This window comes from Pipra filicauda, unplaced genomic scaffold (assembly GCF_003945595.2).
Source record: "Pipra filicauda isolate LSUMZ 115617 unplaced genomic scaffold, ASM394559v2 scaffold520_size808073_pilon, whole genome shotgun sequence".
Lineage (NCBI taxonomy): Eukaryota > Metazoa > Chordata > Aves > Passeriformes > Pipridae > Pipra > Pipra filicauda.
Window position 1 is genome coordinate 57,338 of NW_024104666.1, and position 12,003 is coordinate 69,340.

Below are 12,003 nucleotides of genomic sequence, written 5' to 3' on the forward strand. Positions count from 1 at the left end.
TTAGAATTCCCAGATCAGTTCTGAAGTGTTTGTCAAACCCTTTGATGTCCTCCATGAAAGGCACAGAGCAATGCAAATGATCTCATTAGCATTATTATTATTATTTTTTGCATTATCCCCCTGGCCTGGGGCCGTTCCTGCGGAGCCGGTTCCACCCAACTGTTCTGAGCCCTGGGCACAGCTGGGCACAGGGGACAGGGCTCTGCAGGACTGACAGCCTTGGAGAACAGCTCAGGCAGGACAGACACTGAAGCCAATCTGGAGCAGAGCCTGGATTTCTCCCTCCCTCCCTCCCTCCCTCCCCCACATCAGCAGCTCAGTCAAAAATATGCATTTTCGAGCTTTATCTTTTCCCAGCAGCGAAGACAACGAGGGAGAGGAGCTTCCTCCAGCAGCACAGCCAGAGGCTGCTGGAAAAGAAGGATTTATTTTTGGATTGCTGTTTAGGAGGTGAAGGTCAGGAGAGCCTGACCTTTTGTAAGGGCTGGCTGAGGTTCCCCCCAGCAAACTGTAGAAACACCTCCTGGCACTTGCTCGAGCCGTGGGAGTGCCCCCCCATCGTCCTTGGACTGGGAGTGCAAACGGACAAGAAAAATATTCACTCTGTACAAGGAACACAACAAATAGCATCTATTTCCAACGTTTTCATGACATGCTCCCCAAGTCCTGGGAGCCCTCTGGCTGCAAGTCAAATGCTAAACTCTGGCTGCTCCTCCAGGCTCGTGGCAGAGGTGTCAGGACCTCGGATCGATGGCTCCTGCGTCTCGGGACATCGGGAGCAGAGCGAAACCAGCCCAGCCCAGGAGTGCTGGAGGCCAGACACAACCACACAGTGTCTGCAGAGTTTGTCAGTGCTTTTTTCAGCACACAAATGCTCCAGTGGTTGAGGAGAAATTAAGTTTTTCTTCAGCGTTTTGCAGCATTCCTGAGAAAACACAACTTTTCAGAAAAAAGGAGAGAGGAGAGTTTGCAGTTGAATCTATTTGGTTTCCAAGTTTCTAGATGTTTTTACAAAACAGACCCCATTTTCCACCAGAAAACCATAACAAAAGGAATTTATAAGTGATTAGAATCCAGACTTGCTATGGACAAACTGTGCTTTCCCAAGCAGAGCTGTCACAGGAGGAGGAACTGCAGCTCTCCTGCTTGTATGGTCCTCACAATCAAATCTCTTATTTCCACTTGGGAACATCTCCCACAGCCAGGAAAGGGAGCAGGGCCTTTCCTTGGCCCATTATTCAGAACTGGGCAGGAGAGAAGGCAATGCCAACCTTCTACTGTATTTTACTCCAACGAGAAGTGGGGGAAACCACCTCCTTTTCAGATTTTAGGGGCTGTTTAGACAGCAAGTAAGTACATTTTGGTTCTCAGCCAAAGTATTTGAGTTTCCTGTCATTCATGTTTTCATCACAAAAGTATTTTCTTTTTTTTTCCTCTTGAAAAGCTGAGTATTTTCAGGAGAAATTATATTGTGCTGAAAACCCTTCAAAGGAATATTTTGATATGAAAATTACAGCCTGGAACTTGTTGACATTCAGAAAATCTCCAGGTTCCAGCAGCAGGACAGGGCTCACAGGCAAATACTGCTGTGAGTGGAGCACGATGGCACTGCCAAAATATTGCCATGGGGGGTTTGTCAGGGGGAAATGGGAACCACCCAGGGCTCCTGGGCTGAGGGGCACAGGTTTGCTTGGGTTCCTCATTTTAATTTCATCCACACCAGGGATCCCGGGAGAAAAAAGCTTTGGATTAGACAGGTGTCCTCTAATGCCTCTCCTGAGGCTGGATATGTTCCAACATCAGAGATGCCCCATCCCTGGAAGTGTTCAGGGCCAGGTTGGAGCAACTTGGTGGAAGGTGTCCCTGCCCATGGCAGGGGGTGGCACAAGATGAGCTGCAAGGTCCCTTCCAACCCAAAGCATTCCATGATTCAGTGCCAATGTGGGTGATTCCCAGCCCTCAACCCTCCAGCACATTGGAAGAGAGGAAGCAGGGCCCAGCTTCTGAATCCCAAATTGCAATTACCCTGCTGGGGTCACACCTGTCCCTGCCAAAGATCTGGTTGGGTTTGGAGGCAGATGTCCAAGGGACCTCTGTTCATAAGGCTCCCATCCTCTGTAAGGTGGGAAAATGGGAGAGGTTCTGAACTCTGATTCAGTGCTGTCCAGGCTGGCTCCATTCCCTGTGTCCGTGAGGACCTGCATTTACCAGGCCTTCTGGAACATGGACAACCCAGGGGTCCCTGTCAACTCATCTTCCAACAGGTCCAAACAGGGCTAAAACAAACAGAAGTGAAGCCAAATCAAACAAAATGACTGGGATGCCTCTGTTCTGCTCCCCTTTCCGTCCTTCCAGGAAAGAGAGACAGGGAGGAAGCATTTGGGTCCAGGTGGGCCTGTTGTTTGAAGCCCCACTCTGTGCTTCCCCATTTTCCAGTTCAGGTTATTCCTGCATAGGAATATTTGAAAGCTGCCTTTTTTTAATGACTCTCACCACAGGGGTCACTGGGATCATCCATTAAGGATTGTGCTTTTTTTCCTCCCAAGCACTTTTTCTAACAGTTTGTGTTATATCGCAGAATCCCAGGATGGCTCAGGTTGGAAGGCCCCACAGTGTCCCACCTGGTCCCACCTCCCTGCCCAGCAGGGCCATCCCAGAGCGCATGGCACAGGATTGTGTCCAGAGGGGTCTGGAATATCCCCAGGGAGGAGACTCCAGCCCCTCCCTGGGCAGCCTGGTCAGGGCTGGGTCACTGCCCAGCAAAGAAGTTCTTCCTCCCGTCCAGGGGGAACTTCCTGGGCATCAGTTCCTGCCCGTTCCTCCTGGGCCATTGCTGGGCCCCCCCAGCAGAGCCTGGTCCAGCCTCTGCCCCCTCCCTGCAGCCCCTGACACAGCCTGGGGAGGGCCCCTCTCAGGCTCTGCTCTGGAGGCTGAACAGCCCCAGCTCCCTCAGCCTTTGCTGCTCCCAGAGCTGCTCCATCCCTTGGGCATCTCCGCAGCCTGCGCTGGCCCCGCTGCAGGAGCTCCCTGGCCCTGCTGTGCTGAGGAGCCCGAGCTGGGCCCAGCCCTGCAGATGTGCCTGCCCAGGGCTGGGCAGAGGGGCAGGATCCGAATGCTGAACAAAAGGCAGCCGTGCCATTTCCAGCGGGGGCTGTTCTGTTTTGCAGCAGGGATACATTTGCACGTCCACGGCAGCTCTGGCTCCTGTGAGCGCTGCTGACAGTGCCAGAACAGGGCAGAGCTGCTTTGCTGCACAGTTATGGATCTGGCAGGCAAAGGAGGAGAGTGGGAATAAGTTACAAAGGGCAAAAAGTGCTGTTTGTAACACTGTGCTCTAAATCCTGAGCAGGGAAGGAAAAGGGCTTGCACAGAAGAGGAATGTGCCTGATTTAAACCCTGCAAAGACCCCAGGAATCCATCCTGGAGAGGCAGGAGACTGTCAACAAGACAAGATCATAACCCTAGAGCGAAAGAAAGAGCCCATTAGTTGTCTCTGAAAGTGGTGAGGCCAGAGCTGACCCAAGGGGGTCCTGGGCACTCAATAGGACTTTGGTGGCCTTTCCTGCAGCCCTGTACCCCCACCTGGCCCACGAGGACTCAGGCATTTTTCTCAGTTTATCCTCCAGAGTTCCTGCACACATGGCTGAGTGGCAAAGGTCAGTCATAAATATTAGAGATGAGGAAATAAAAAGATCTATAAGTGAGATTAGGAAGCAGGATTCCTGAGGGGCACAGGGTTTGCAAGAGATGTTTACAACATTCCTGCAGCACAGCAGCCTCTGCCCCATGCAGGGAGGTGTCAAACTGTGTCTGTGGGTTCGGGGGAGCTTCAGGGCTCTCCCTGTGTGGGGCTGTGGCCAGACCAGCAGGGTCTGGGGGAATTCTGCTTTGGAATCCCACAGGAGCACAGGGCTGATAGACTTCCAAGATGCATTCATGTGACCATCCCCCACCAGCCACTGCAAAGGGGGATATGGGGCATGGAGAGATCAAGGAGATGTGTCCTACTCCAAAGAGACCCACAGAATTCCAGAATCACAAAACATGCTGAGTTGGAAGAGACCCACAAGGATCATCCAATCGAACCCTCAGCCCTGCACAGGCCCATCCCCAAGAGTCACCCCCTGTGCCCCAGAGCATCATCCAAACCCTCCTGCAGCTCTGGCAGCCTTGGGGCTGTGCCCACTGCCCTGGGGAGCCTGGGCAGTGCCCAACCAGCCTCTGGGGGAAGAACCTTTCCCTGAGATCCAACCTGAACCTGCCCTGACACAGCTCCAGCCATTCCCTGGCTGCTGTCCCTGGTCCCCCCAGAGCAGAGCTCAGTCCCTGCCCCTCCTCTGCCCCTGCCCAGGCAGTTGGAACTGCACTGAGGTCTCCCCTCAGTCTCCTCTGCTCCAGCTGAACACACCAAGTGCCCTCAGTGTCCTCACACGGCTTCCAGTCAAGGCCCTTCCCCACCTTCACTGCCCTGGCAGCCAGGAAGGCTCTCCACACTTTGGACATTCACTGTGATGCCAGAAAAAAGACTTAAGGATTTCAGGACAGGACTTTACATTGGGACAGAGCTCTCAGGCTCATGGTGGGATTGTTGGGGTGTCTGTGCAGGGCCAGGAGTTGGACTGGATGATCCTTGGGGGTCCTTCCAGCCCAGGAGATTCTATGATTCTGTGATTCCATGTTTCTATGACTCTCAGTGCTCCAGAGCCGAGGGTTTCACAGCAACCAAAGCCTTGCTGAGGGACTCCTTGTCCCAGGGCTGGCAGACAGGGATCTGCTCTTGCTGAAGCCTGTTGGACACGACCATCAGGGCCAGTTAATGCCCAGGGAGCTCAAGGCAGGTGGGACTCACCCAGAGCAGGCTCTGCTCCCAGTCTGGGGATGCATCAGCCCAACCCACAGCCCGATTCCCAGTGCACCCCTAAGAGGAGCAGCCACCTGTGTTGCAGCCTCTGGTTAATGACAGCCTGGATTAATTAGGAATCATGAAAAGCTGATGGCTCTGCAAGGGCTCTGAACTTCTGCTTAATGTTTTGCTCCTGTAATTTAAGCACAGGAGCCCTGAGCAAATCACCATCTTTAATGACCACATCATCATCATCATCATCATGAATTCATTAGGAGGGGATGGGACCAGAGGGATCTCAGACATGAATAACAAAGGCATGAACAAGATGTGCTGGTGATTAGCCTAGGCTGGTGGTGCCCACCACCCCCTGGGCACCCCCAGGGTGTTCAGCACAGCACTGGAGGGTCCTTGTCTGCACATGGACATGTCCTATCCCAGCCTGTCCTTGGGGACATGTTTGCCTTGCTGGGTGACAGGTGAGAAAGCAGAAATCCAGACTGAAACACAGGCCAAGACACAGCCCTAAAACTGAATGGTGCCCTTGGAATTAATAGATGTAATGGTCCCATCAAAGTGCCATTATTTAATAGTCTGGGATTGATTGCTCCTGTTTCCTATTATCCATCCCCTACCCTGCCAGGAAAGAAGCAGTCAATGACTTTTAAACCCACAGCAAATGCCACTTTTTGTCCTCTTTGCCAGGAGTGCTACAGGGACAGCAAGAGTGGCTCTGGACTGCAGTGGTGTGACAAGTGCCCTTAATCTCTCCCGTCAGAGTCTCGAAGGTGGGGATGAGCTCCAAAGATAACCACATACATGACAGTCTGTCTGGAAGCACAAGCTGCTCCAGTCCAGCCCATGACAGAGTACAAGTGAGAGGGCCAATAAATAATTGACCATGGTGGTGATTAACAGGAGTGTCACAGAGCCCAGAAACCTCGGGCAGGGCTGGGCTGAGGTCTCTGCAGGGATGAAAAAGCTCCACATCTCCGATAAGCTCAGAAGCTCCTGAAACCAGGGGAGAATCAGCAGGGCTGGGGAGTCCTCATATGCCCCACAGATCTCATACTTGCCCTGCCATCACCTGCAGGTGGAAATGATGCCTTAGTTTAACTTTATTTTTAGGCTCAACTCAAGCCTGTGGAGAATCCTTGTGGTTTATTGTAAAATTAACTGCAGGCTGTGCCTCAAAATCATGGAATCACAGAACATGCTGAGCTGGAAGGGACCCACAAGGATCATCCAGTCCAACCCCTGGCCCTGCACAGACACCCCAACAATCCCACCCTGGCCCTGAGAGCGTTGTCCAAACCCTCCTGGAGCTTTGGCAGCCTTGGGGCTGTGCCCACTGCCCTGGGGAGCCTGGGCAGTGCCCAACCAGCCTCTGGGGGAAGAACCTTTGCCTGAGATCCAACCTGAGCCTGCCCTGACACAGCTCCAGCCATTCCCTGGCTGCTGTCCCTGGTCCCCCAGAGCAGAGGTTGGAGCTGCCCCTCCAATCCCAATCCCTGGGAGGCATTTCCCCTGGGACTGGCATCACTCCAGCTGTGCTGTTAAACTCTGCTCACAGCAGCACATCCCTCACTGCAGGTCAGGCTTTATATGGACCAAGTGAAGGCCCCTGATCACGTTCATTCTCGGGGTGGGCACAAAACCAGGCCTAAATGGGCTGATCCTGCCCAAGGCAGTGCTGGAGGAATGTGCTGTGTCAGCAGCAGGGAGCTCGGGACCACGTGGAAAGGGGGGTTGATCTTTATATCCCGTGGGAGATGGGCACAGCCACATTCCCACTTTGGAGCTGAGAGATGGATAAAGCAGTGATGGAGATGAGATCTCCAGAAAGAAGTGAGCATGGATGAAGCCACAGCTTCCACCTGAACCATGTCTCCTTCTCCTCGGGTGCACCTGGGATTTTACAAGGCACAAGCAGTGAGGGAGACGAAGACTAACGAGGAAAATTTCTATAATGAAATAAACCCTGAGAAAAAGACAAAAGATACTTTTTCCTGGCCCACTGCTGCTCCAAGGAAGTGAAGAAGTCTGGAGTGATGACGCCCCAGGCAAAGGAATTTCTCCTGTTGTTGTTTCAGCCTTCACTGGGAGCTGATGACAACATGACAACGACACAGTTAACAAACAGCTCCGGTGACAAAGGGGCCAGAATTTATTCTGCAACAGAGGGAGGATGGGGGGGAGAGCACTTAGGTCCATTAGAGGATCTCAAATTGCCTGGGCCTGCCAGCAGTCTCTGTGTGGTGCTTAGAGGAGCTCCATCAATCTCAGAGCAGTTGGCCTTTATCTTTGGATGTGTGTGGAGAATGGGTAAAATTTTGGAGGTCTGGAAAAAAGAAAGGCAAAGCCCATCTTTTAAAAAAAAAGAAGGATGAAATGGGGATCTATTGCCCAGCCAGCTGCCTGAAATACCTGGGAAAAGAATGGGGACATATTATCAGGCAAACTGCTCGTGAGCACCTGGGAGATAACGAGCTGGGGAATTACAGCCAGGTTTGATTTGTCAGGAACAAATCACATCAAATCAATTTAATATCCTTTCGTGGCAGCAAAACAGGCCTTATGCTCAGGTGAGCAGTGATGGATGTCACGTATCATGATTTCAGTAAGAGGAAAAATCAGCTGCCCCAGGGCAGGGAATGCCCAGCACTGCAGGAAGGCATCCCAGGGGCAGGGGGGTCAGGAGCACAGCAGAGGGTCCACAGTGGGCTGGGGAAGGACAGACACTGTTCTGGAGGTGGGACTGGTGCCTGCTCCACTCAACACATCCAAGATTTGCCTGGACACCTGAGTCTGGATTTGTCTGTCTTCGTGCAAGCAGGAGGTGGAGGAGTTTGGAGGTGCAGAGTGGGAGAGATCATCGGTCTAGAAAACATGATCTTTGAAGGAAATGAGAAGTGTCATCACTGAAAGCAGGGAGGTGATGAAGGGAGACGTGATGCCACTTGTAATGGGACTAAAGGCAGCTGCAGAGGGGGGAAAGTACCTTGTCATTTAAGTTTAGTAAAAGAGAGAAAGGGGTGGAATTGTGGCAATAGAGAATTATGAATAGATAATTAGGGAAAATTTCACTGATGAAAGAGAGGTGAGGTATTTTTGAGATCCCCTGCACTGGATGTTTTGATGCAAAGGTCTGAGCTGACCACAATGGGATTGTCTTGGTTTGTGGCAGGGGATGAGGGAAATACCATCAGGCAGTTTACTCCAGCCCTGTGTGCTGTGACTCTGTGACACTGTTGCAGAAGGATCTGCCACAGATCCCAACTGAGCACAGGAAAACCTGATGGGCTCGTGTTTCTGACACACCACAGACTTGTCCTTGGGCTCTGGGAATCATTAGAAACCCGTGAATGCCCTTTTCTCCTGCCCCCCCCCCCCTCACCCAAGGCTTTTTCCCTTTCCATCTCTTGCTCAGAAACATTCCTTTGGCACTTGGTGTGTTGGCAGGTGCAGGGGTCTGGTACCAGCTCTGTGACCTGCCCCAGGCCCGTGCCCAAGTACCAGGGTTTCAGTTGGCATAACCTTGGTTTTTATCAATTTGCTCAGAGAATGAGAGATCAAATCCCCTCTGTTTGAAAGCTCCAATACCTGCAAATTTGCATAAAGAACTAAATCATCTTTGTTTATTTGCTGGATTCAGTAGAACTTCACCAGAGGATGAAGGTGACCCCTTGGGCTGTACAAACAGGGAATTGTTCATGGGAATTGCAGTGCCAGGTACAGCCCCAGGTGTGTGAGTCCTGCAGGTGACACTGGGCTGGCTCTGCTCTGTCCAGGAACTCCTGGGCATCTTCTCTCTTCAGAGAATCCCACAATGGGTTGGGTTGGAAGGGACCTCAAAGCCCATCCAGTCCCACCCCCTGCCATGGGCAGGGACACCTTCCACCAGCCCAGGTTGCTCCAAGCCCCGTCCAACCTGGCCTTGGACACTTCCAGGGATCCAGGGGCAACCACAGCTTCTCTGGACATCCACAACTTCTTTCTTCTTGCTGTCCATCCTTGTTGACACTTTTCTCATGGCCCAGAGTCCATGGGAGCAACCAAATGAAGTCAGTGGAGTTTTTTCTGCAGCACAGCCGTGAAAGAAGGACTTTTCTCTTGAAGCACCAACAGCAAACAAGATTAATAAGGACAAATGGTTCATTTGACAGGAGTGGGCTGTGAGAGCACGGAAATGGGTGAATCACCAGGCGTGACTTGCTGCCCTGTGACATCACTGTGATGCTGTTGGAGCTCTGAGGATGTCAGCAGAGGGATGTAGAATAATGCAGCACTGAACTCAGGTGTCCTTTGGAGGGGAAGGAAGGAGTGGGATGAATGTGCAATAAACAGCTCTTGGGCCAGTGCCACCCTGTGAAATTGTGAACAGCAAAGTGATCACTGGGGACACAAATCAAATCCTGCAGCTCAGGTGTCACCACAGACACTTCCTGGGAATGAATTGGTGTGGAATTGGCTTTGGCTTTCCATGAGTCACAGAAGTGACTCAGGGGCGTGTGAGGTCCCAGGGCTCCCACCAGAGCTGCCAATGCTAGGTCTGAGGGCACTCACTGCTCTGGGCCTTGGTGAGAGACACCCAGAGGGGGATGAGGGTGACATGAAATGGGGGTTTTGCTGTGCATGTTCATCAGGCTGTGGATACATTTCCTTAAAACACTGCATGTCTGGACTTGAAAAGATCTGGCACCTTGCAGGCTCAAACATGAGCCAGATCACTTCCTAAAAAGCTGCAGAAATGGAAGAGGAGATGATGTCTGTCCTACCCTGAGAGAGCAGGGCAGTGATGTGTCCAAGGCAGTCCCTCACCTCCCTCATTCCCTCACCTCCCTCACTCCCCCCCCAGTGCCCTGTGCACTGGGCTCTATGACTCTGCCTTCTCTCCCTGCTCTTCTTTTCTTTATTTTTTTCTTCTTTGCTCTTCTGTTTTCTTCTTCTTTCTTCTCTTATTCCTTGTTTCTGCTCCAGTGAAATGATCCAGTGCAGTCAGGCTGAGGAGCAGCAGGAGGGTAGAATCCAGAGCTCATTTTTTGAGGGAAGGTTCTGATTTGTTCTTTGCCCCTCTTGTAATTTACTCTGGTAGCTCAAAGGTTAATTGTGTACAACACAGAGCTTTGAGCTCCCTGATTGAAGGTGCTGTTGAAAGCTAAGTGTTGCTGTAGCCCTGATTTAGTCCTGCTTACCAGGGTGATAAATTATGGGGAGATATGAGACACGACTGTTGAAGTTTGCAGGCTGGTGAACTCGCTCTCCAGCAGAGCAAATGGGGTGTTCCCTGGTGCTGCACCTCCCACGCTGTGTCAGGGTTTCTCTGGGCTCTGCTCGTCAGCCTCTGAATTTGGGGCTGTGACTGAACATCTCATTTCTTTCGATTTGATCCCCAAATTTTAGTGGTGTCAGTGATAATAACTCTGTAATTCTTCAGAAATGAGGAGGTGATGAAATGCCTCCAGCATGGAGCTGTCTGCCTGGGTGGACACGGGCAGGGAATCATAGAAGGGGTTGGGTCGGAAGAGGAACTTGGAGACCATCTAGTTCCAACCTCCCTTCCATGAGCAGGGAATCTGCCAGCTTCCACCAGGACCACCTGGCTGAGGTTGGCAGATACCTCTGGAGGTCCCCTTGTCCTCAGGCAGGGCCACCTACACCAGTTGCCAAAGGTCACCACAGAGAGGAGAGAGATTCTTCACCGACACAGCCCCTCTGGGCTCAGGGACTCCCAAAGCAAGGCCCAGGACAGGACCAACAGAAGGGATTCAGCCAGGAAAGGTCCCTCTCCTGGTGGCACTTCATCCTGGGCAGGTGATGACCAGGGACAGCAGCCAGGGAATGGCTGGAGCTGTGTCAGGGCAGGCTCAGGTTGGATCTCAGGCAAAGCTTCTTCCCCAGAGGCTGGTTGGGCACTGCCCAGGCTCCCCAGGGCAGTGGGCACAGCCCCAAGGCTGCCAGAGCTCCAGGAGGGTTTGGATGATGCTCTGGGGCACAGGGGGTGACTCTTGGGGATGGGCCTGGTTAGAGGTTCCTGATTCTTGTGGGTCCCTTCCAGCTCAGCATATTCTGGGATCCTGTGACCACCTGAGCTGACAAAGTTGGGATCCTGCCCAAGGAAGCAGAGCAAAGAGCAACAGGCTCCTTGTATCCATTCTCCCTGACACTGGAGCACATCCAGAAGATGGACTTACTTCAACTTGATGGTTGCCTACAGATTCCTTTCCCACCATGGAAGGAGAGCACTGCTCTCACTGCTGTCCAGGTGTTTTACTGACCACACAGCAAAGGTCAGACTGTGGCTGCTGCTGAGGAGCACAAACCACCCCGGGCACACTGTGGCAATGGGATCTGCTCCCAAACCAAGAACTCTCCTTTCCTGGAGCCTTCAGCCTCCTGTCCCCACCCTTCTCACTCCTCCCTTACACTTGTCATTGATATTCATGGCTGTTGGGCAGGGGGTGGTGCCGGGGGTCACTGAGACTGTGAGACTCCCAGTCAAGTCTGTGGTGTGAGAGAGAGCTGCAAACACCTTCAGACCATCCCAGTGAGGGCTGAGCCAGTCCAACCACCTGGGGGACAGATCAGGGCATGGGAAGGACTCCAATGGATAACCTGCCTGAGGAACACGGGATCGGGGGAAGGGGCAGCAGGACTGAGAGGGACTGCCTCAGGCAGCAGCTGGTGTGAGGAGGTGTGGAAAGGCAGCAGAAGGTGGCACTTTCAAGGGTCTGCAGCACTGGACCTCCACTGCCTGTTTGCAGCCCTGGTGACCGTGGACAGGGGTGTCCCAGTGGGGCCAGGAAGGTGATGGGCTCCTGGGCATCCTGTGGGCTCCTGGGCATCCTTGGGTTCCTGGCATCCTGTGGGCTCCTGGGCATGGCTGTGGGCTCCTGTGTGTGGCTTTAACTCCTGGGCATGGCTTTGGGCTCCTGGGCAATGGGGTGGCTTTGCTGGCACGTGGTTCCCTGCTCCAGGGGACGCCTGGCAGAAGGGAGCTGGGCAGGGCTGGGGCCCTGCCATGGTCACAGCAGCTCCTCTGGTCCCTCTGCCTGCTCTGACAAATGTGCATTTCGAGGCAGCAGTTTGATCAAAAGGACAGTTTTGTGTTGTTGTGCTGTGGATGTTCCACATCACGTGTGCTGGAAACAAGGTTGTGG

General features: G+C 52.7%; 2 long non-coding RNA genes across 2 annotated transcripts; one reads left to right on the forward strand and one right to left on the reverse strand.

Moving 5' to 3' along the window:
- Window positions 1–606: 606 nt before the first annotated feature.
- Window positions 607–4,561, reverse strand: LOC113987104. Its single transcript, XR_003540386.2, has 2 exons — window positions 4,459–4,561; window positions 607–939 (listed from the first exon to the last, which is right to left on the reverse strand). It is a non-coding gene; the product is annotated as an uncharacterized LOC113987104 (long non-coding RNA).
- Window positions 4,562–4,753: 192 nt separating this feature from the next.
- Window positions 4,754–5,758, forward strand: LOC120324415. The gene is made up of 2 exons (XR_005565712.1): window positions 4,754–4,838; window positions 5,549–5,758. It is a non-coding gene; the product is annotated as an uncharacterized LOC120324415 (long non-coding RNA).
- Window positions 5,759–12,003: the final 6,245 nt, after the last annotated feature.